Below are 21471 nucleotides of genomic sequence, written 5' to 3'. Positions count from 1 at the left end.
AAATCAGTTTACTTTCCAGAAATACCATGCCCTAGATGATAATATTTTGTTTCAGAAACTTACTAAAATTTGATTTACCTCTGATGATGATAATTAGGCAGAATGGAGGTAATTATTGCATATTTAAAATCTTGAAAAACAAAAATAATAATTATAATGTAAATGAAAAAATAAGTTCACTTTATAACTATTTAAAAATAAGCTAAAGAAATGGATTTTAACCCTGGCCCATATGAATTAAAAGTACACATGATTAAATGACTCCAAGTCAAGAATCTGTGTCAAAATGTAAGATGACAAGTTCCTGTCATGTCTCAGTGGCTAATAAATCCAACTAGGAACAATGAGGTTTAGGGTTTGATCCTTGGCCTTGCTCACTGGGTTAAGGATCTGGCGTGAGTTGTTGTGTAGGTCACAGACGCAGCTTGGATCCCACAGTGCTGCAGCTCTGGTGAAGGCCAGCGGCTACAGCTCAGATAAGACCCCTAGGCTGGAAACCTCCATATATTGCAGGTGTGGCCCTAGAAAAGGCAAAAAAAAAAAAAAAGAAAAGAAAAAAAAGTGAGATACATTTAGAATCGTAATTCACATTCCCATTATTCTCATTAAAAGTCACTTTGCTAAAGAAACTTTCCTTGTAAAAGACACATTCACCTGCCTGTTCACTGCAGTACTATTCACAATAGCCAAGACATGGAAACAACCCAAATGTCCATTGACAGCTGACTGGATTAGGAAGATGTGGTATATATCCACAATGGAATACTACTCGGCCATAAAAAAGAACAAAATAATGCCATTTGCAGCCACATGATGGAACAAGAGACTCTTATACTAAGTAAGTCAGAGAAAGACAAATACCATATGATATCACTTATATCTGGAATCTAATATAGGGCACAAATAAACATTTCCACAGAAAAGGACTTCAAGAATAGACTTGTGGTTGCCAAAGGGGAGGGGGAGGGAGTGGGTTGGTTGGGGAGCTTGGGGTTAATAGATGCAGACTATTGCCTTTGGAATGGATTAGCAATGAGATCCTGCTGTGCAGCACTAGGAACTACGTATGGTCACTTATGATGGGGCATAATAATGTGAGAAAAAAGAATGTATACATGTATGTGTAACTGGGTCACCATGCTGTACAGAAGAAACTTGACAGAACACTGTAAACCAGCTGTAATTGAAAAAAAATCATTACATAAACATTAAAAAAATAAAAATTTAAGAATATTTCAAAAAAAAAAAAGTGACCAGCAAATCCTTGTCTAAGTGGGAATGGTTTCTTCTACTTTCTAAAAATTTTAAATTAAAATTCTCAAAGGCTGAATCTTCAAAAAATAAATAAATAAAAATAAAAAAATAAAAGTCACTTTGCTAAAGGAAATTAAAGATGTGTATTGTTTCATTTCTTTCCATTAAGGGTAATGGTATCTATCTAATGATTTTAAATGTTTCCAAACAGTTTAGGTTATTTAAAACAGACTTGTTTTCTTTGGAGAAGAACTTTAAAGTTCTAAGTCAAAGAAAAGTATCTGGACACAGGTCTGAAATGTTAATGTGGTGATATTTTAAAGGTAGCTAAGAATTTAAGGTGGTGGCAACAGAACGTATATTAACAGTTGTGAGGGGAGTCTATACATTGAATAATCTATTCACGCAGTGTCCTCCCTTCTACAAAGAAGTCGTGTTCTCTGCTGGGCATCCAAATGCAACAAGATGGTAAGTGCATCAGTTAGTAATAGAGAATCAACAAGAAAACCTCATTCCCAGAATTGCCAGGAAAGTGACAAGTATTATTATGTAAATACCCACTTTTCCAGACAGAGTAAAAAACAAGTACACCATGGAATTTTAAAGGAAAAAAAAAAAAGACCTCAGAGAAGGAAGAAGATACTCATAATCCCCTGTTGGAATGAGTCTTTGAAATAATCTAAAACTATAGGAATATATAAGTATCCTTGATAATCTCCTCTCTCACTCATAGGTTATTTCAGCTTCATCTGTGATTGCCCCTTTCATAATAATAATAAAAATATCAGTCACGGCCAAATGTTCCTATATTTAACTTCAGTGACAGAACATGGATAAATGAAATACATGGTTAAAAATCAAGCTTTATGTTAAGCTACACATCAACCTTTAAAATGTCCAAAAAGAGAAGACTAAACTAGATTCTTCCTGTTCTCCATAGCCCTGTTCACTTAACATTCCCAGGGCTAAAAAAAGTTGAGAGAGAGAGAGAAAGAAAGGGGGGTAGAGAGAGAAAGGAGGGAGGGAAACAGACAAAGAAAAAGGCAAAAGAGATGATTCTTGGCTGTTTAGATTCCCCCTCCAACATAAACCAGAATAAGTTTGCAGGTAAAATTATAATATGCCAAAATTCAGGACTCCTGCAAAACAAACAATATGCTTAGCAGAGAAAATCCATTAGCCCATGTGTTTTTGAGCCTCAGTAAGCCACATCAATAGATAATTAGATATGATTTTGAAAATTAATGGGTCAGAATCACATCCTTTGTAATTAGGTCACCTAAGATGAAAATCTGACTTCATTCTTGTAACCTTTTGCTCGCCTTAGATCCCAGAAGGCAACAAAATGATTCAACCTTACTAAAACTTCACCTCCAGTAATCCATTATATCTTAACTTACACATTAAGATTTTTAAAACCTCCATCTGGTGGACATAACTTGACCCCCTTTGATTTATAGGCAACCTGTTTTCACAGGTAAGCACATTTATTTTTCCTTGGACCACCTGGCAGAGGCGAGAACAGCTGAGGCAAGTCTGCTCTCTAGTGAGCTGCTCCTGCACTACCAACAGCCCGTTCAGGGAAAATGTTCAGGGTAGGTTCACGTTGACGAAATTAGAGCTTAAGCTGCTCTTAGGCACTAGAGCCTTCATAATGAGCCCATATCCCAAACAACAAGGAGATCTGAAACACTGGCCACATCAGCAGAGGGGAGATTCAATTCCCTTGCCTGAGTTGGAGGGATTAGTGGTGCTCTGGGTGATTATGTTGAGGGGTACCAGAAAAACATCCCATTTGTTTTTCCCAGAGATTAAGAGAGGTTATCTAGGAATTCCTTTTGTGGTTCAGTGGTAACGAACCTGACTAGTATCCATGAGGATGTGGGTTCCATCCCTAGCCCCGCTCAATAGGTTAAGAATCAGATATTGCCATGACCTGCGGTGTAGGTCACAGATGCAGCTCAGATCTGGTGTTGCTGTGGCTGTGGCATAGGCTGGCAGCTGCAGCTCTGATTCGACCCCTAGTTGGGAACTTATATATGCCACAGGTGTGGCCCTAAAAAGTCCAAAAAAAAAAAAAAAACCACACACAAAAAAAAAAACAAAAACACAAAAAAGAGAGATGATCTAATAGGTCAGGGTTTCTCAAAGGGAGGGCCACTGATGACTTGCAGCGGCATCATCTGCAGCTGGGATGGATGGAGGGCGTGTCTGTTGAATAAGGCCATTCTCTATATACTACCTGTCATTCTGAAAGTGACTCTATTATATATGTTCACCCTTCCTCAGAGGACCAAAAAGTACCAACAATGTAAGGGCATATAAGAGAAACAATGGGGGACATTCAGGAAATTGGCTTTTTCTATTTTCATTTGTGTGAACAATTTTAACATTAAGGTAAGGACACTGATTTTGTTGAATAGGCGAACAGTGACTATGTGAACCTTGTGTACCTAGAAAATAGTGAAGGTGAAAGTATCTTCCCATCCTTTGCTATCCCTCAAATACCTTACCCTTTTGTGCTCCCCTAAAAGCCCAGCTGATAGGACACTCAGGTCTGGCATATCCCCACTGCCACCCTTCCTCGGTGACTTAACGCAAGACTCATCTCCATCCTTCTATCTCTGCATCTCCATCCTCCCATAAGACTTGGGGAAAAGTCCCCTGTCTGCCTAACTCTATAAGCCCCAACCCCTTCCCTTTCTTTGACACTTTCCTCATTAATAAATATGCTCCCTATCACAGTAATATGAATCAAATCATCTCCTTAGTTGTCCAGTGCCTGGCATCCTTCACAATAAATCCCATTCTAATCATGCCTGATCATTCTTAACAAACACTAATTCTAAGAGATAACATGGAGGGTACATTTACAAGAGTCATACATTCAATACAAAGAGGAGTCAGAGCATAACATCTGTACGGCTAGGATGACTTTGCTGTGCTTTTCACTGTGGCATGTACGGTCAAATGTGCATTGTCTGGAAAGGGCATTTTGGAAAGAGTCCAAAAGATGTTTTGAAGAGATGAGACAATATCTGGCAGATCAGGTAGTCAGCTATTTGAATTTCTAAGCTAAGACAATGAGGTCCTATTAAAGGGAAGGAGAGAGCTTTTAGAGAGATGCTGGAGTTCGAAACTCCAGGGTTTTATGAACCATTGAATGTGGGAATAAAGATGAGGAAAGGCCAAGGGTGATGAAGAATCTTATCTTCTGAGTCACTGATTGAGCTGGAGAATGGAGGAGAATGGGGGTTAGCTGGATTGGCTTATTTTTTAAAGTATCCACACCCACATATTTAAAAGTAATGTGACTTGATATGACTTGGAGATACAAAGTATAATACAATAAAATTTACAAAGTAAAGGGAGTAAGCAAATTAAAATTTCAGGAGCAAAATTACAGGAAAAGGAGTATAAAGCCTAGAGTGAGGATGATAAACAGAATGCATACTTTAGATCCTACACATTTGTCACACAAATGAGTTTTCTGGCAGCCAATGCAAAGAGGGGAACAAAATCAGCTTGTGAGACCAATTTGTCTTCTCAAGAGAAGGATAATTACTTGAGAAACTAAGTAATTGAATTGAATGACAGAGAGATTTCTTTCAAACATGTTGAATTTGAAGCTCTGAAGTAATTTAGACAGAATATTAATTTTTTAAAAAATAGAGATTTTTTGTTTCAATTTAATAGTTTAACAGGCTGACAACTTGTAATTGCCATGAGGATTGGATAAATGGAAGCCAGGATTCCTGTGTTATGACAAAGAGAAGAGGCTGGAGAAGGAATCTATTTGAGTACTGCGCTTATTTTTAAATTTGCTTTTACCAATTTACAGCTAAAGCAGATGATTTTTGACACTTAAAAAATATCTAAGTTTCTATCTGATTATGGTTTTTTGAGCTCCAGGAAATGGCTTAATAAATGATTGAATATATGAATAAATAACATAAGAGAATCAGAACTTTGAGTTTTCTCTTTAGTTTGATTCTTACTACTCTCAAAGGTTACAAAAATGTAAAATGTGGATTTAATCAGTTTTTTGGCAAGAAGCAAGTTTAGGAGGTCATTTTAGTAGGTATATCAGTCATGTGAAACCTGAAGTAGCATATAGTACTAAAAGGATTAAATATGTCATTATGAGCAAAAGAAAATGGTTTTATTGACAAATTGTAGTCTAATGGAAGAATAGATAGAATGAAGGTAACACATTTTAACTTTTTTGATAAAGTGATACATAGCACAGTTTCAACTATGAAATCCAATGGCTTTTAAAAATCAGAATGATCTTTCTCTTAATTACTTAAAAATTATGAGATTTTTTTTTTCTTTTTAAATGGCCATACCTGTGGCATATGGAAGTTCTCAGGACAGGGGTTGGATCTGAACTGCATCTGTGACCTATGCCACAGCTGTGGCAATGCTGATCCTTTAACCCACTGTACTGGGCTGGGGATTGAACCTGTGCTTTTGCAGCAATCTGAGCCAGAATCTCTCTCTCTCTCTCTCTCTCTCTCTCTCTTTTTTTTTTTTTTTTGGCTTTTGTCTTTTTAGGGCCATACCTGTGGCATATGGAGGTTCCCGCTAGGGGTCGATTTGGAGCTGTTGCTGCCGGCCTACGCCAGAGCCACAGCAACACCAGATCCGAGCCGTGTCTGCGACCTACACCACAGCTCACAGCAACGTCGGATCCTTAACCCACTGAGCAAGGCCAGGGATCGAACCCACAACCTCACGGTTCCTAGTCGGATTCCTTTCCGCTGTGCTAAGACGGGAACTCCCTGAGCCAGATTCTTAACCTGCTATGCCACAGTGGGAACTCTCTTAAAAATTATTTCAGGTAGAAGCAGGGAGAGAATAAGAAAGACAAGTTGACTATGCCATATTGTATCCATGCTGTGTGCCAGGCAGGATGTAGAAAATTACATTGTTATAGGGGCTTACATGCCGAAGTCTAGGTCATAAGTTTTCCTGCATATACAGATGAGGAAGCATAAACTTGACTTCAATGCTTTGCTTTAGCTTCAACTGCTTACCACTTTAATAACTGAGATTGTAACTCATGTGTCATAAACTCAAACCACAGCTCTTGATTCTACTGTATTAAAAAAACATTAAAATTGCTTGTATGCTTTATTTTCATCCCCAAATAACAATTTTGAGGATTTCACAGGAAAGAAAAAATTTATCAATGCATAATAATATTAAAATATCATATATGGAAATATGAAAAATGAAACTAAAAGCAAAGGAAGATGAGAAACTGACTTGTTATTTGACAAAAATTTACCAAGTGCCAGTCAACACTTTAAGACCAGAGGGGATAGAGGTATAAAGACATGGCAGTATCACTGCACTCATTTTTTGATTTGAAATCACAATAATTCCAGACATAAAAAAATCAAAGAAGTATGTTATTTTCCACCATGATTATGGAAACCTAACTTTTGTGTGTGAAATAAGATCTTTTACAAAATTATGTATTTAACTTTTTGTAAAATGTTTTAACCTGAGAGGTGAGGGTTATGTGGAGATTAAGAGCATGGATTCTGGAGTCAGCAAGGTATGAATTTATATCTTCTTTCCACCCCTTTCTGGTTGTATTCCTCAGGCTCTGAGATGTTTACCCAGAACAGGGAGTTAAGACAAGCACCTGTCTTTGGTGTCCTTACAAGCTTCAAAGGAGATGGGATGGTGCAGTAGTTACAAGGAGCTCAGCTTTCTAACAAGCTACTAATGGTTATACTACTATAAGCAGCAGTCTGTGACAAGCAAATGGAAGGGCTGCAACCAGCCTCTATTTGCTAGGAATAAACTCAGGAGTATGGGCTGCAAATTAGGTTCCTTATAGTTCCAGTCTTTCCTCTCCATATCCATTTTTCTCCCTCTATCTTTGCCCACACCTTCACATATTTCTATAGAACAGATAAATGAATTTAAATATATATAATATATAAATATAACATCTAATATATGATAGGGAAAAGTGATATATAGAATATTACATACAAATATATTTTAAAATTTCCATTAAAGTCTTTTATTGTCATTTGCCTCCTACTATACTTTGCCTTGTCTTCCTATTTTATAAACTCTTAGAGGACAGGTGTTGATGTCATCTTATTTGGGGGTAGAATGTAATGGTTTTCACTGGTACCACGTGTACTTGAGCAATTAATTTTTAACACATACATTCAAGTTGATTTTATTATTATTGTTGTTATTATATCATTATTATTTAATACAGCATGTGGAGACATAAAGATCAGAGGTAACACTTAAATAACAAAAATCTTGAAAAGGACAAACTGCCAGCTAGTTATTTTGGCATCAGCTCCCTTCCACGTTCTCCTCTCTATTTCTCCTTCATCCTTCTTTCTCCTGCATTTCAAGAACCAGCATACCCAGACTCCATTTTAATTGTGTGTGAAGTATTTTTAGCTTTTGAGAAAATGTCACCTTATTTGGAACTCACAATGGAGAACAGACATAAAAAACCAAAGCTCAGCAATTCAGTGATCCGTCATTCAGCTATCAAGACGTGGAGGAACAATTAAATTCCCTAATAACTGAAAAACAATTTCATTCCTTACACATTATTTTCTCTTAACACTAATGATTCTCATTGAAGATTCCATGTGTATTTTTTGTCGTAGATTAATGTGTCTGTGTTTTCTCCATTACTCACAAGCAGGGTTAGTTAGGTACCAGGCTGGCTATCCCACCCACGGCTTATGTCACTGATTTCTGAAAGGGAGGTATTCAAGGGCCAGATGTAAACAAGCTAGAAGCGAATCAATCCAACAGAGAATAGTGCCAGAACTTGTAATGATATTGAAATTGCTGCTATAACTTCTTGAAACCCTATTTTTTCATACATCATAGATGGCTTAGAACAAGATGAAATAATTTCCCAATTCAGGGTCAAAATAAGTGAAAATGAAAAAGAAATAACCACAAAGTCAAAAACAAAGATAAAAAGCAAAAGAAGGAAAAGTCTCTCCATACCTTCACCTCTAGCCTTCTAGAATGCATTTACTTAATGAAATAATTGCTCCTGCTATACTAAGTGCCAGGGAAAGCTTCTAAAATCCTGGTAGAATAAATGCCATTCAAAATTATATGCAACTCATTGTCAGTTAGTGCAGAACAACTGATTGCCTACTTGCTTTCTATCTGAAATGACTCCATCAGTCTCTATGATGGGGAATAACTCAAAATCAAATAAGCTATTTGATTGGGCTAACAATAAATCTAGATTATTTAATGTTCTCTGCATATTAGTTTGAAAATGTCCCCTTTTAACTCTTTAAAAGAATGTAACCTTTTAAAAAAGGATACAAATGAACTTCTTTGCAGAACAGAAACAGTCACAGACATTGAAAAACTTATGGTTACCAAAGGGGACTGGTGGGAGTGGGAGGGGTCGACTGGGGGTTTGGGATGGAAAAGTTCTAAAATTAGATTGTGATGATGGTTGCACAACTATAAATACAAAATTCATTGAACTTAAAAAAAAAGAACGTAACCATTTTCTATCAATTTGGAAAACAAAAGATGTCCATAATCACATCATCCAACTAATACTGATATTATCACATCTGTGTATCATTAGTTTTGTTGTGTTTGGCAGTCAAAATTGTAATGTACACTTAAATCTTTGATAGTTGACATAAATACATACATAGTTTTAATTCTGCTTTTTCCCCTGGAATGAGAACATGTTTCCTTATCACTATGTAGTCTTCATTAGTATCAGTGGCTGATTATTAATAGAGAGTCAATAAATATATCAAGGTTTACCCAAGAATTCTGCTACTGGAGGTGTATTTCTGAATATTTCTTAAAGATACTAGGCAGCTATCCTTTGTAATATGTTTATGATGTCATTATTTGTATGAAAAAAAGTTAGAAAATGACATATTTAAGTTTTTCCTTTGTGAGAACAATTTTATTAAAGTCCATTTTATTACTAAATTAAAAGAATTCCATATATTATTATTACATGCACAATTATCTTTTTAGATTTACACTCAGAGTCACAAAGATTGGACAGGTACCAGTAGACTAAGTATCAACTCAGACTTTCCAAAGACAGTCTTTCACTAACTGTGATTGCTAGTGTCCACTGCAGTATTAAGGCACCTGACTACAACTAGCCAGGTAACTTCATGTTTCATTCCTTCCTTCAGAAATTCCACAACATACCCCTTGAATCCTTCCTTCTTGGAAACATTCTGCAGGTGGCTGGCTATTTATCAGAGGGAAAGCAAAGCAGGCAAGACATCCCCGAGATGATGCATCTACCTACTCAGCCTGTGAATTCTCTCCCCTAAGGTGTGACTACCATGAGAATTTCCCAGGGATCCTCCCCTCACCCAATGGCACATTAGAATCTCAGTGGATAAAGAGAAAAGGAACGGGAGATGCAGAGTTGACGTTCCAAACCCCAAGGGCTGCTAGTAAAGTGTATTTTTCAGGTATAGGTACTTACAGAAGTTTTTCTCTTTATATACAATTATTCCTGACAGGATAAAACAAAATTTTAGAACAGTTTCCCCTGTAAATAAGGACTTGGGGGAGAAAGATCACATCAATGTAGACTACACAAATGGAATCAACATAGAGTTTAGCACAAATGTGAAGAGGCTTCGGGCTTCTTGAGGAGTAGATCCTGAATCTGGGGCAAGGAGAGTGTGTCTAATGGAAATTCGATCACGGATCCCACCTTGCAGAGCGCTGAGCGGAAGGCCAGCTTTAGGCTACGTCTTTTCTTGGGTGAGGGCTGTGAGGAAAGCGGCTCTATTCTGGGAAAATTTTCTCTCCCCATCCGGGCACTGGTGCCCTCCTTTCCTCCTTCTGTAATCCCCAGGTCAAAACTAAGAAGTGAATGGCTGATGACAGTTTAAAGTGGTACACCTCCCACGGGGAAGAGAATTTGAATAGGCATCTGAGCTTTAAGCTAATGGGTGAAGTTCAGAGGAAGAAATCCCAAGGATCAGAAGATGCACTTTTTAAACTTAGAGCAGGTACAGGAGGATTTGGGGAAGGACCCAGCCCTTCCCACCATCCTGATCACACACCTGACACACAATCTTCCACTTGGTTTATATTTAAGGTTCAAATCTTATAAGTATACACTGTATAACAACATCTTTTTGGGGGGATATGGGTAGTGTAGGGAGGGAGTCTTGTCAATGACTTAAAATTCCCTAGGCTTCTGGCAGAATCCAGACTATCTTCTTTGTCTTTTATTGGCTCCAATTCTTTAGGAGTCAGACCTCTGTATGATGCTACTTATGAGTCACAGCTTAGGCAAGTCACTTAATCTTCCTAACCTGATTTATTTTTTTGAGGGACTAAAATATAAATAGTAGTTCCTATCTTCCTCATTTGTTGCATGGATTAAATACAACATACATAAATTTCTTTGCCTATTGCCTGGCACAAAGCAGTATCCAATAAATGGGACCTCTTCTTTTTTCTTGGTTACATGCTTCTAAGGTATTCATGGTTATTGAGTCAGTGGACTTTAAAAGTAAAAGCTATTAATATTTTTAACTGATGTGTCTATATATGTATGTTTTGGCATAAAGATGCTCTCAATGATGATATTCTGGGAAAGCAAATAAAAAACTGGTATAAATGGTCATTGCACCATTTTCTTTAACAACCCTCATCCCTGTGTCCGGCTCTTTGAATAATCTGAGTTGCCTGTATCCACATTAGTGATTAGAATACTCCCGTGGTGTTTGAAAGAGATAATGGTCTATAGTAGCAAGAATTTATATGAAGGATAGGATCAGGATTTGTCTGAGCAGATTTTATCTTAAATATTTAAAGACTAAGCAGTAGCCATTAATTTTAGTGTGAATCAAGAGACTGCATTTTAGCATGCAACTTCGAAAAAATTATCTCTAAGTTCCATATGACTCTGAAGGGAAAACAAGACACTAAAACTCATGATTTTTCCAACCTCATTAAACTAGACCAGAAAGTATTGTCTATATGGCATTTTTAAATGGTTTTCTGCATTCTTGGTCTTTTTGCAACTCTTTCATTTCCCCAAATAGATGTCAAGCATTAAACAATCTTTACATCTGAGTGAATGTTAGTAACATCTAGTGCTACTGGAGAAGTAATTCTTGATCCCAAGAGTATATTACAATCACCTGATCAGAGAGCCTTTTAACAATATAGATTGCTGTGCTGATTACAATTCCAGATTATGAATTGTAATATCTAAGGTGGAAAACATGTATCTCTATTAAAAAAAAATCTTTATAGGTAATTTATATTAGTAGCCTGCCTGCTCCAAACACGCTGTAGAACATGTGATTACAATGCAAATGGCAGCTCCCTGCTGGTTCCTTTGCAGACTGATAAGCAAAAGGGCCAGGAAAGGATGGGGTCTGATTCTTGCTAAACATGTACCAAGTCACATGTGGCACTAAATTTTTCCCAGTTAAATAACATCACTGTAAACGAGTGCTATGATATTTATTTTGCAGTGGGAAACTTGGCTTTGGAGACTCATGACCCTGCCCACTTGTGACATTTAAACTTTTTATCAATGGTGGAGCCCGTGTATGAACTCCATGTATCTAAAGATGCTGTTCTTTCTTTAGGACCACACAGCCAAAAAGATGTGAAGTCAGGGGGTTAGAAAGTGTTGAGCCTCTTTTTCAGCCTCTCCTCTATTAACTGTGTTTCTCCTAGTGCAAAGTGGATAGCAACAAAACAGAGATTCCTTCTCTAACATATGAAAAATTCCTATGATGTGGAAGGCACTGGGAAAGTGGCAGAGTGTGACGTAAAGAACAATGAGAAAAGGGTCCTGGCTTCAGGTAGCCTACAATATATCTGGTTTTGACTGTGAGAAACCCACAAGGAAAAAACAACAAAACAAAGTCAATGAAAAGCCCTAAGCATGTGGCAAAGAAAATATTACATCTCATCAAATTTATCATTAATTGTAAGGTTTCTTAGGTTGGTATGTGTCTCATTAAGGACATATATCATTCTATATCCCATTAAGGAAAAAAGTATACAGTTTAAGTTTAACAGTATATTAGTCCCTTAAATGCAATAAAGAATCCTGCCTGTTTCTTGTTGCTTTGGAATTTCTTTCATCCATTCTCAGGGATTTTTGGTCGTGCATCCTACAACGCTTTTGCAAACATCTCAATGATAAAACAACCCGGCTTCATCTACTTGTGGGTATTTTCCTTCCTTATGTCCCATAAAGCTCTTGACTGTTACTCTGAAATAACTTGCTTCACTGATAGCAAATTCATGGCCCTCTGCTCTGTTTCCGTGCTTTCCGCAGACACACTAGCTTGTGTTTTAGTAGGGAAGCATAGTGCAGTCTTTTAAAGGCATTTTAAATGGCAATTAACCTTAACATGTTTAGAGTTAACTAGGTACATCACTCAGTTGAAGAAATGAAAGGACTAACAGTTATGACCAAGCCAGCACAGGCCCGGGCAGAGACCACGACCTTGCACTTTCTCCCTCATCAATTGTAAGGTGTATCTGGATCTCAGAGGCAGTAAATGGTGAAAAATCTTACATCTAAAACCAATTTAAGACCATAATTAAAGCTTAATAAGGACTTCTGAATGGGCTGAAGAGGGAAAGCATTGGGAGGGGTTACTTTTGAGTTCACCAGGGACAGTTAGGTTAAATGGATGCAGCGAGGAGAGAGAGAATTCCAGGGGAGAATTGTCGAAGCCAAGGGTGCAGCAGGGAGAAAACCTGAGGAATGTCAGGCAGGCAACCCACAAACACGAGAAAGCATGACATTTAAAACACGCCTGCATATTAGTATCATATGCTCTCACTATTTTGCACAGATGATTTGATGCTTTCTACTGCCTGTATAATAAAGTACAAAATCTTTAGGACAAAATCAAAAACCTTCCATGAACCGGCCTCAAACTCCCATTTCCATTTTCTCTCCTATTCAGCCTGGTGGTCCTTCATGCTTCACTATCTGGAGGAGAAAAACTTGCCACCCCACAAGGTCTCTTTGGCATGCAGATTATTTCCAGCTGAAAACAATCAAGGCTCAAGAGACTCAGGTGGAATCTCTGATCGCCCCCCTAACTGCCTAAAGATGTCGATGGAGGACCTGTTCCAGAAAGGGGGCTGTCACCAGAGACAACTACAGTAGGGACTAGGTGTGTGGACAGGAAGGAACCTGCAAAGTCTATTAGCTAAAATTCCTCTCTGGTTCCCACTGTCTCTGCCTGGCTCGGCAAACATTTATTTACTAAACTTTTGCTTTTCTATCTCCAAGCCAATTGCCTTCCTCCCCTTTTAGGTCCCAACCTCCCCCCACGCCCCCGCCCCCACCACCACAACATCCTCTTTTGTCTTTGGCTGAAAATGGTATTTAAAGTGAAGGTTTAGTTTCAGTTTCTCTCTGTCTCTCCCACGTAACATGTTATTCACTTTTGTTTGAGTTTCTCCTGTTAATCTTTTTCATGTCTGTTGAATTCTCAGACCAGCCAGAGGACCTCAGAAGAGCGGAGAAAAGTGTCTTCCTCCCTGACACGATCTTCATGCACTGGCTGGAGTGTCCTTGTAGATGAACATGGGTCCTTTGACTTGAATACACTTACTTCTTCCAATGCACAGTTATGGCAAGGATGGGCATTTCATGACCAGTTAAGCCCTTTCATAAGGTAATTACCCCAGAAAGTGCCTGATGGTTTATGCTAGTCAGAGCCACTTCTGGGAGCAGGTGCCATTTAGCTGCTGTGACTGCCCGTTAGGTTGTGATCAGCCTAAAGAAGAGCCACCCTATTACTGACTGCTTCATGCAAGAAGAGGACACAGAGCCATTCAAGGCTACCTTGTGACACAGGTGTTGAATTACTTTTTTCCGTGTGTGATGTTCTATGTTTCTCCTCTACTGAGAGAGACAACGAGGTGTTTAGCTCGGGTGTGAGCTGTGCATGTTTATGGGGTATTATTCTTGAGGTTAGAGTCAATCTCAGCCATGTCATGGTTTGTCTCACTTTAGTGAAGCATTTCTTTGAAAACTTTCAGGTGCTGTAATTGCATTTTAAAGATACATAATAAATTACTATTATGCTCTAGTTAGGAGGTTTACTGAGGTGTGAACTGACCATTTTGTTCCTTTCTCTTTTATCAATAGTTGCTTCAAACCCCACAGTCTTGGGAAGACAAAAAGATGTACTGGAATATCAAAGGCTGTAGGTTTATTACTATACATTACGAATAATTTAATGTCATAACAAAATAACACACTGATAAAAGCCAGCAAGTAATATTCTATTCATAGCTGACGGGCTAATCAAAGCCATTGTAGGTGCTTTTTTTAATACTAATTTAAAATTTGCATTATGGCTTTTTTGTGTGTGTGTTTCCAAATGATAACCTCCTCTTTGGTGAGGTATACTGTATATCCTTTAGAGACCTTTACAGTTGGGTTCGAAAGTGCACTTTCACTATATTCAACAGAAGGAAAATACTTCATAGATGTAGAGCAATTTTGCCTTAATTTTTCACTTTTTCCTTATTCTATTGGTTTAGTATTTGAAATTCTACTGTCTATGGGCTTCCTGTAAAGTCCCTGATGATCATACTGACCAGAGGGAAAAAACTATATAGTAGCATAATTTCATAAAAAATTATAATTAGGTCATTGAGAAGTGGCAATCTTCACATATATATTGTTGCAAAACTGGCTGGCCACACTTTGTAGACCTCAAACTATCCTTAGTTACAGTTTCCACTGATGTATGGGTTATAGTGCCAATGGGTTATCCTTCTCTATGAAGTCTGCCTACTCAATTATTATCTAAGAGCAAATTTCCCAGTTGCTCTTAGATGTTTTGCTTTGCCTTTATAGCCAGAGAAACACACTATTTAAACCTTTGGTGACAGGATATAATCCTACTGGAGAAAAGTGGTCCAGGCTCTTTAGTCAATCTTTAATCAATGGGTTGTGTTAGGTTTTGCTTTGCTTTGTTTTGTTTTCTAATCCTTGGTGACTATAGTAGACAAAGGGGGAAAAGCATAAGGTCACTTTCAGTTCTTAGAATGATTGAGATCCTTAGGAAGACACAATACTTCTTTCTTAAAGGACTTAGATAACATTCCACACATGGACTAATCATAAGGGACTGATTTAAACATTAGAGAAAAACAAAAGACAGCCTAATTCTTTGCCCCCACTGAGCATGTGCTTGATCAAGAACAAAAATCACTGAGCTCTGATTGTCAACTGCACAAAACAAGTGTCAGAAAGGGTAAGAGACATTGTCTGAGAGAAATCTCTTGAGACTACGTTGCATGCAGAGGAAGAATGGAGATTACACAGACAGCAGGTCTCCTAAGGACTAGGGTGTGGGTGCAAACTACTCCTGTTCCATCTCTGCAACTCCTGTAAGCTTCACTCCCAGCCGGGCAATGATACTATTTTCTAGTGGAGACCAGGCCTTTTTATCTGATCTCCATACACTCTTATCTAAGGGTTTAAATCTGTATGTCAGTCAGCTACAGCTTCAGAGAACTATGCCATCTTTTAAGTAATCAAAGTAGAGAATATCTGAAGTCAGGTGATAAAATACACAAGTAATGAGACTGATTGCATTCTGTTTCTCTCAGAGCAGCTGAATCATAAAAATAAATAAATAAATAAATAAATAAAATTGAACCAAGGAAAGCCTAAGCCTTTTCTGAAATGGCTTGAGCTGGCAGGTATGCCTTTTTCCTTTAAATTTTGGCATTAGCTCAAAAACACCTGAAAATAGTTAATAAAAAATAAACTTGCCCATGCAAAAAACTGCTTGGGTGCCATTCAATATGCTATACACCAGGCCAGAAACAAAGTCATTATAATTGCTCGTTTTCATTTTCCCTTTTCTAAAGAAAAGCTTCGAGTTTAATTTTATATTTAAATACAAATACTTCAACTCTTTGAATCAGTTTTCTCTGACAACGAAATCTGAAGCTTTTTTGTAAACCCTTAAACATCTCTTCAAATGACAACAAAGGAGAAAATAGTTTTACCTCTATTTAACTTTTCAAAGTAAGACATTACAAATAGTTTATGTATTCAATAAGTCCTTTTTGAACATCTGCTTTATACAAGGTCCCAAATTATTCCCAGAGGATAGAGCAAACATGAAAAGGACCATTTCCTTCAAGTCTAGGAATTTATGATCTAATAAGGCTCTTAATGTCTTCATGTTATCCTTTTTTTTTGTTGTTCTAAGAAAACACATTAAAATAGCAGAATTTACATTCAGTAAGTTAAATCTAACTAGAAGTGTAGTCTGCTGTGTAATGAAAATGAGAGAGAAGTGACATTTATTAACACCTACCACATATCAGTCACTAAGTTAGATGCTTTCGAAGCAGAATCTCATTTTCAAAAAAAAAAAAAGTTTCTTTTAAAACCATTTCAAATTTACTGAAAAACTGAAATAACAGAACAAGAAAATATCAGAAAATATCACCAGTCAACCCAAAGTTGCATAAAGTTCATACTTGGGCTTAGTGAAAGATATTGCTTATTTTCTTGAGAGAGGATTCTTGGAAAAGGAGCGGTGTGAGAGCATGCCAGAAAGTCCTGTGGGCTTAAATGACATTAGAGGGGCATGGAGCAGGTGGGAGAACCCTGGAAAAAATACAGAAAGAAGTTCCTGTGGGGGTAGCCTTGATTATGATGCATATATGCATCCCTGATTATGATGCATACCTTCTAGACTAGACGGGCTCTCTCTCTCACTCCTTCCACTCATTTTTTTGAACCACTCATCCATTCATCAAATGCCACAGACTACAATGTAAGGCCCTGTGGCAGGAGATGGGAACAAGAATATGGAGGTTCAGTCTCTGCTGTCAAGATACTGCATAGAGGGGGAGGAACAGATTACATAGTAAAAGCCACGTAAAAAAAAGTTTTAGCTTAGTCTCTTCCATGTGGCTAGACTTGTGTTGTAAAATATGTATTTACTCTGAAAATAGAGTATCTCAACATGTATGGTTCTAGATCTTGAGCAAGAACAATCTTATATGCATTTGTGGGCCACTGAGAAAAAAAATTTGCTCCATGTACAAGCTACTGACCTTTGCTGACATCTCGCACAGTCAACTCAATGAATAAAATTCAAAATCATGTTTTGCAAAGAAAGAGTAGAGAAATTAATAATCCATCAATGAATTAACTTTTAATTTATCTCAGGAGTTCCCAGTGTGGCGCAGCAGAAACGAATCCAGCTAGGAACCATGCAGTTGTGGGTTTCACTCAGTGGGTTAAGGATCCAGCGATGCTGTGAGCTGTGGTGTAAATCGCAGATGTGGCTTAGATCCCGAATTGCTGTGGCTGTGGTGTGTAGCTCCGATGTGACCCCTAACCTGGGAACCTCCATATGCCACGAGCGTAGCCCTAAAAAAATAAAAATTTCAATTTATCTCAGTGAAACTTAATTAAATACCTGTACTTATAAAAATATGTTAACAACTATTCCTACCCTTGGGGAGCAGCATTGTATATAATTTGCCAATCTCACTAACTCAAAAAAAAAAAAAAAAAACCCAAAAGTCTTAATGTTACTGACTACATTATAATCTAAATGAAGCCAAGAATATTGCTTTGTTTTTCACTCTGAGGATAACCTAAAAACTCACTCCTCTTATTTAGTTCACTTCAGAATAACAGATACTATTGCTTAAATTAATACATTTTCTTCTTGTTGCATTTTCTATTCTTTGTATTAGAAAAAAATTCTAAACCAATTCTTAGTTCAAATCAATAAATGTCCATTGCCATTTTCTTCCAGGATCAAGTCTATGTGCTATTTGTGACTCTTCTATTTGTGGAAGTGTTATACATTTGAAGTAGCTTGGTGTAATTAGCAAAGTCAGTGGAATTTGGTGTCAAAAGGTCTAGATTTAACCTTGGTTCTTCCTCTTTGTAGTTCTGTAAATTTGGGCAAATCTTGTGTGTTCTTTGGCAGTATTATTAAGATTAAATGACTGAGGCATGTAAAAGAATTATTTGGCCCCAGAATTAAGTGATAAATGAATACATATTCAGTAATATTAGAAGTGGATTTTTAATGCATTTTTTAAAAACATCCATCGAGAATCTTAGATCATTAGAGCAATATTTCTTAGTAAGTTTAAGATTTAGGTCAACAATTCTGTAATTTCAAAATAAGTCCTATTAGTCCCCAAATCTTTTGTTTTATTTTAAAGTAGTGCTGATCTGAGGGAAGGTGCGTATCCAGATAGGGTCCCTCCTGTTCAAATAATGACCTTATTAAGTGGCCGTCAGAGTATAATAGGACATGCATTTTGGTCTTGGCCTTGATTTCAAGTGTCTGCTTCAGTTCTGGGGTAATTTCCAGACAATGTTTTTAGCTGCTCTGAAGTAAAGAAGCCCTTCATTATACCAGCAGCATGTGTCCTGCCAGAGAATGGAACACCCCTAGCAGCTCTGGACAGAAGCATGCTACTGAGCCTACTCATGTCCAAATCTTCCTCTATCTTTAAGTCCTAGGGGTTCCATAAGGTTCACCGAGATAGGCTCTGTCTGCATTTTACAAACCTCTTTGACCAACAAGCATCTCCCTGGCCTGTGCTCACTGACAGAAGATGGATTCTAATATGTGTGAGGGCACCGGGAGTGCCCTGAGAGGTGACAAATGAAAATTGGCCTGTCTGGGAAATTTCCAGGAAATCTGCCAGTCCTCATCATGTGCTCTTTACGCATCAAGCAGAGGTCATAAATTAGAGGTTTATTGCCAGAGCTAGCCTGCAAATGTTTTCATTTGAACCCACATTGTATTTTAAAATGTTTTTAATTAGTTGCTCACATTTAAAAACTAAGAAATATCCACTAAAACGGGTATATTTGGAAGTTGTTAAGTGAATAACTCTTAAACATCTTCATCACAAGGAAAAAAATACCTGTAACTATGTATGGTAAGGGATACTGACTAGATTGAATGTGATCATTTCACAATATATACAAATACCGAATCATTGCCTTTTACACATAAAACTAATACAAGCAGACCTCAGAGATACTGCAGGTTCAGTTCTAGACCATCACAACAAAGTTAATACTGCAATAACATGAGTAACACAAATTTTTTGGTTTCCCAATGCATATAATAGTTATGTTTACACTATACTATAGTCTATCATATGCAATAGCAATATCTTAAAAACTACAATGCACTTGCCCTAATTAAAAAAAAAAAAATAGGTTAACCATCATCTGATAATTCAGAGTTGCCACAAACTTTCAATTTGTAAAAAAAATCTAGTATATGTGAAACAATAAAACAAGATATGCCTATATGATGATGTATGTCAATTGTATCTTAATTTTTAGAAATTTTGGTTTCTGGCTTCTCTTAAAAAAAAAAACAGAAGTGATGAAACTGGTCCCATGTTCCCACCACTGGGGGCTGAGCAGAGGCCCTACTCTACTACAGAGAAGAGTGTGGAAACTGGGTTATTCCTGGTTCTACTTTTAAGCTGTGTTCCTCAGGCAAGTTACTTCCCTTCTCTTTGCCTCTGTTTTCTTGACTTTAAAATGGGGATAATAATTGGACCTCCTCATTCAGCCTGTTGTGGAGATTGAAAAAGTTAATATCTGTAAACCACACAGGAGAATGTCAGATCCATAGTAACTAGTTAAGTATGGACTGTTTTATTACTTGCATATGTTGGAATTTTTAACTCCTTGGTTTTTTTTTTTTTTTTTTTCCTATTTAGGGCTGCACCTGTGGCACATGGAGGTTCCCAGGCTAGAGATCACATTGGAGCTGCCACTGCCAGCCTGCACCACAGCCACAGCAACATGGGATCCTAACTGCATCTGAAACCCACACTGCAGCTCGTGGCAACGCCGTATACCCAACCCACTGAGTGAGGCCAGGGATTGAACCCGCATGCTCATCAATATTAGTTGGGTTCTTAATCCATGGAGCTACAATGGGAACTCTGAATTTTTAACTCTTTGAATCACCACCACTTTTTCCTGAAATGAAATAGTGGTGATAGACTAACCAGATTCTATAAACTACAATAAAGAAATGATTCAGAAGTTTAAAAAAGTAAGTTTCATGAGCAAAAGCCAACATCCTACAAATTGTTAAAATATCTAAATTGCCATTTGGACAGCCAGATACAGATTTTATCATTCAGTTATCTGCTAGACAGAGCCAGATTAAAGAATCTGAGAGTCACTGTTTTACCGTCAATAAAAAACAAAAGCTTACAAGTGACAAAGCAAGCTTTTGTTCACCAGTTTCCTATTTTTAGATTTAGTTGTGGAACTCTGGGAGCAGAATGTAGATATTTGTCTTTTAAAAAAAAATGGATTTGATAGTAATGTTTCATGTTGAAAAGGATGTAAAATTGATGTTCTGATAAGAGTTCAACAGCTCCAATTAAAAAACCATTAAAAGTGATTATGATAAGTAACCATGATAAGTTTTCCAACATTGTGGTTCCACAGTTTCTTTCTTACCCAAAGCAGAGGATAGATAGAGCACTGGAGGAAGAGTCAGCTTCAGGTTCATCTTCTGGCACTGCCACTAGAGGTCTGAGCCCACCCCTTAACCCTTCCAGAAGCCTGTTGATTCATTTCTGCAATTAACAATTCTGGTATCAAGGGATGCAAGATAAGTAGGGGCATCAATTTGATGCAGGAAGGGAAAACATAATACATTTGAATCAACTGCATAAGGTACCATTTCTTTTTAGTACTTTATACAAAAATTCCAATAAAATAAAATAATTCAATTAGTTTAAGGAATTTAAATATTTTCAATTTTTAAGGATTCTTTAAGTTTATTGACCTCCTCTTAAATACCCAGCATGTCAGTTTAAGTATACTGCATCTTATAAAAAAAGACAAAGCGCTTAATAAAGGAGAGAGAAATCATGGAACCAGCTCTTCTCAACAATCCAGACTCTATTTTGTACCTGCAGATACACAAAGCTAATAGAAATTTATGTTGGACTCCACCATGCTCCCCAAGCTGTTAAGGACCAGTGTCAGTAAAAAGCTGTACTTTCTAGTGGTGAGATGCTGGAAAAAAAAAAAATCATCCTATTCATGATTCTGAACAGATAGAAAGCCTTTCCTGGGAAGCCTGTAAAAATCTACTGCAAAGAATAAAGCTATACTGTACCGTCAGAAACAATTTGCCTTGG

The sequence above is a fragment of the Phacochoerus africanus genome, chromosome 3, assembly GCF_016906955.1.
Source record: "Phacochoerus africanus isolate WHEZ1 chromosome 3, ROS_Pafr_v1, whole genome shotgun sequence".
NCBI classification, from domain to species: domain Eukaryota; kingdom Metazoa; phylum Chordata; class Mammalia; order Artiodactyla; family Suidae; genus Phacochoerus; species Phacochoerus africanus.
The sequence above is the reverse complement of the archived record's forward strand: the minus strand, read 5'-3'. Positions refer to the sequence as shown.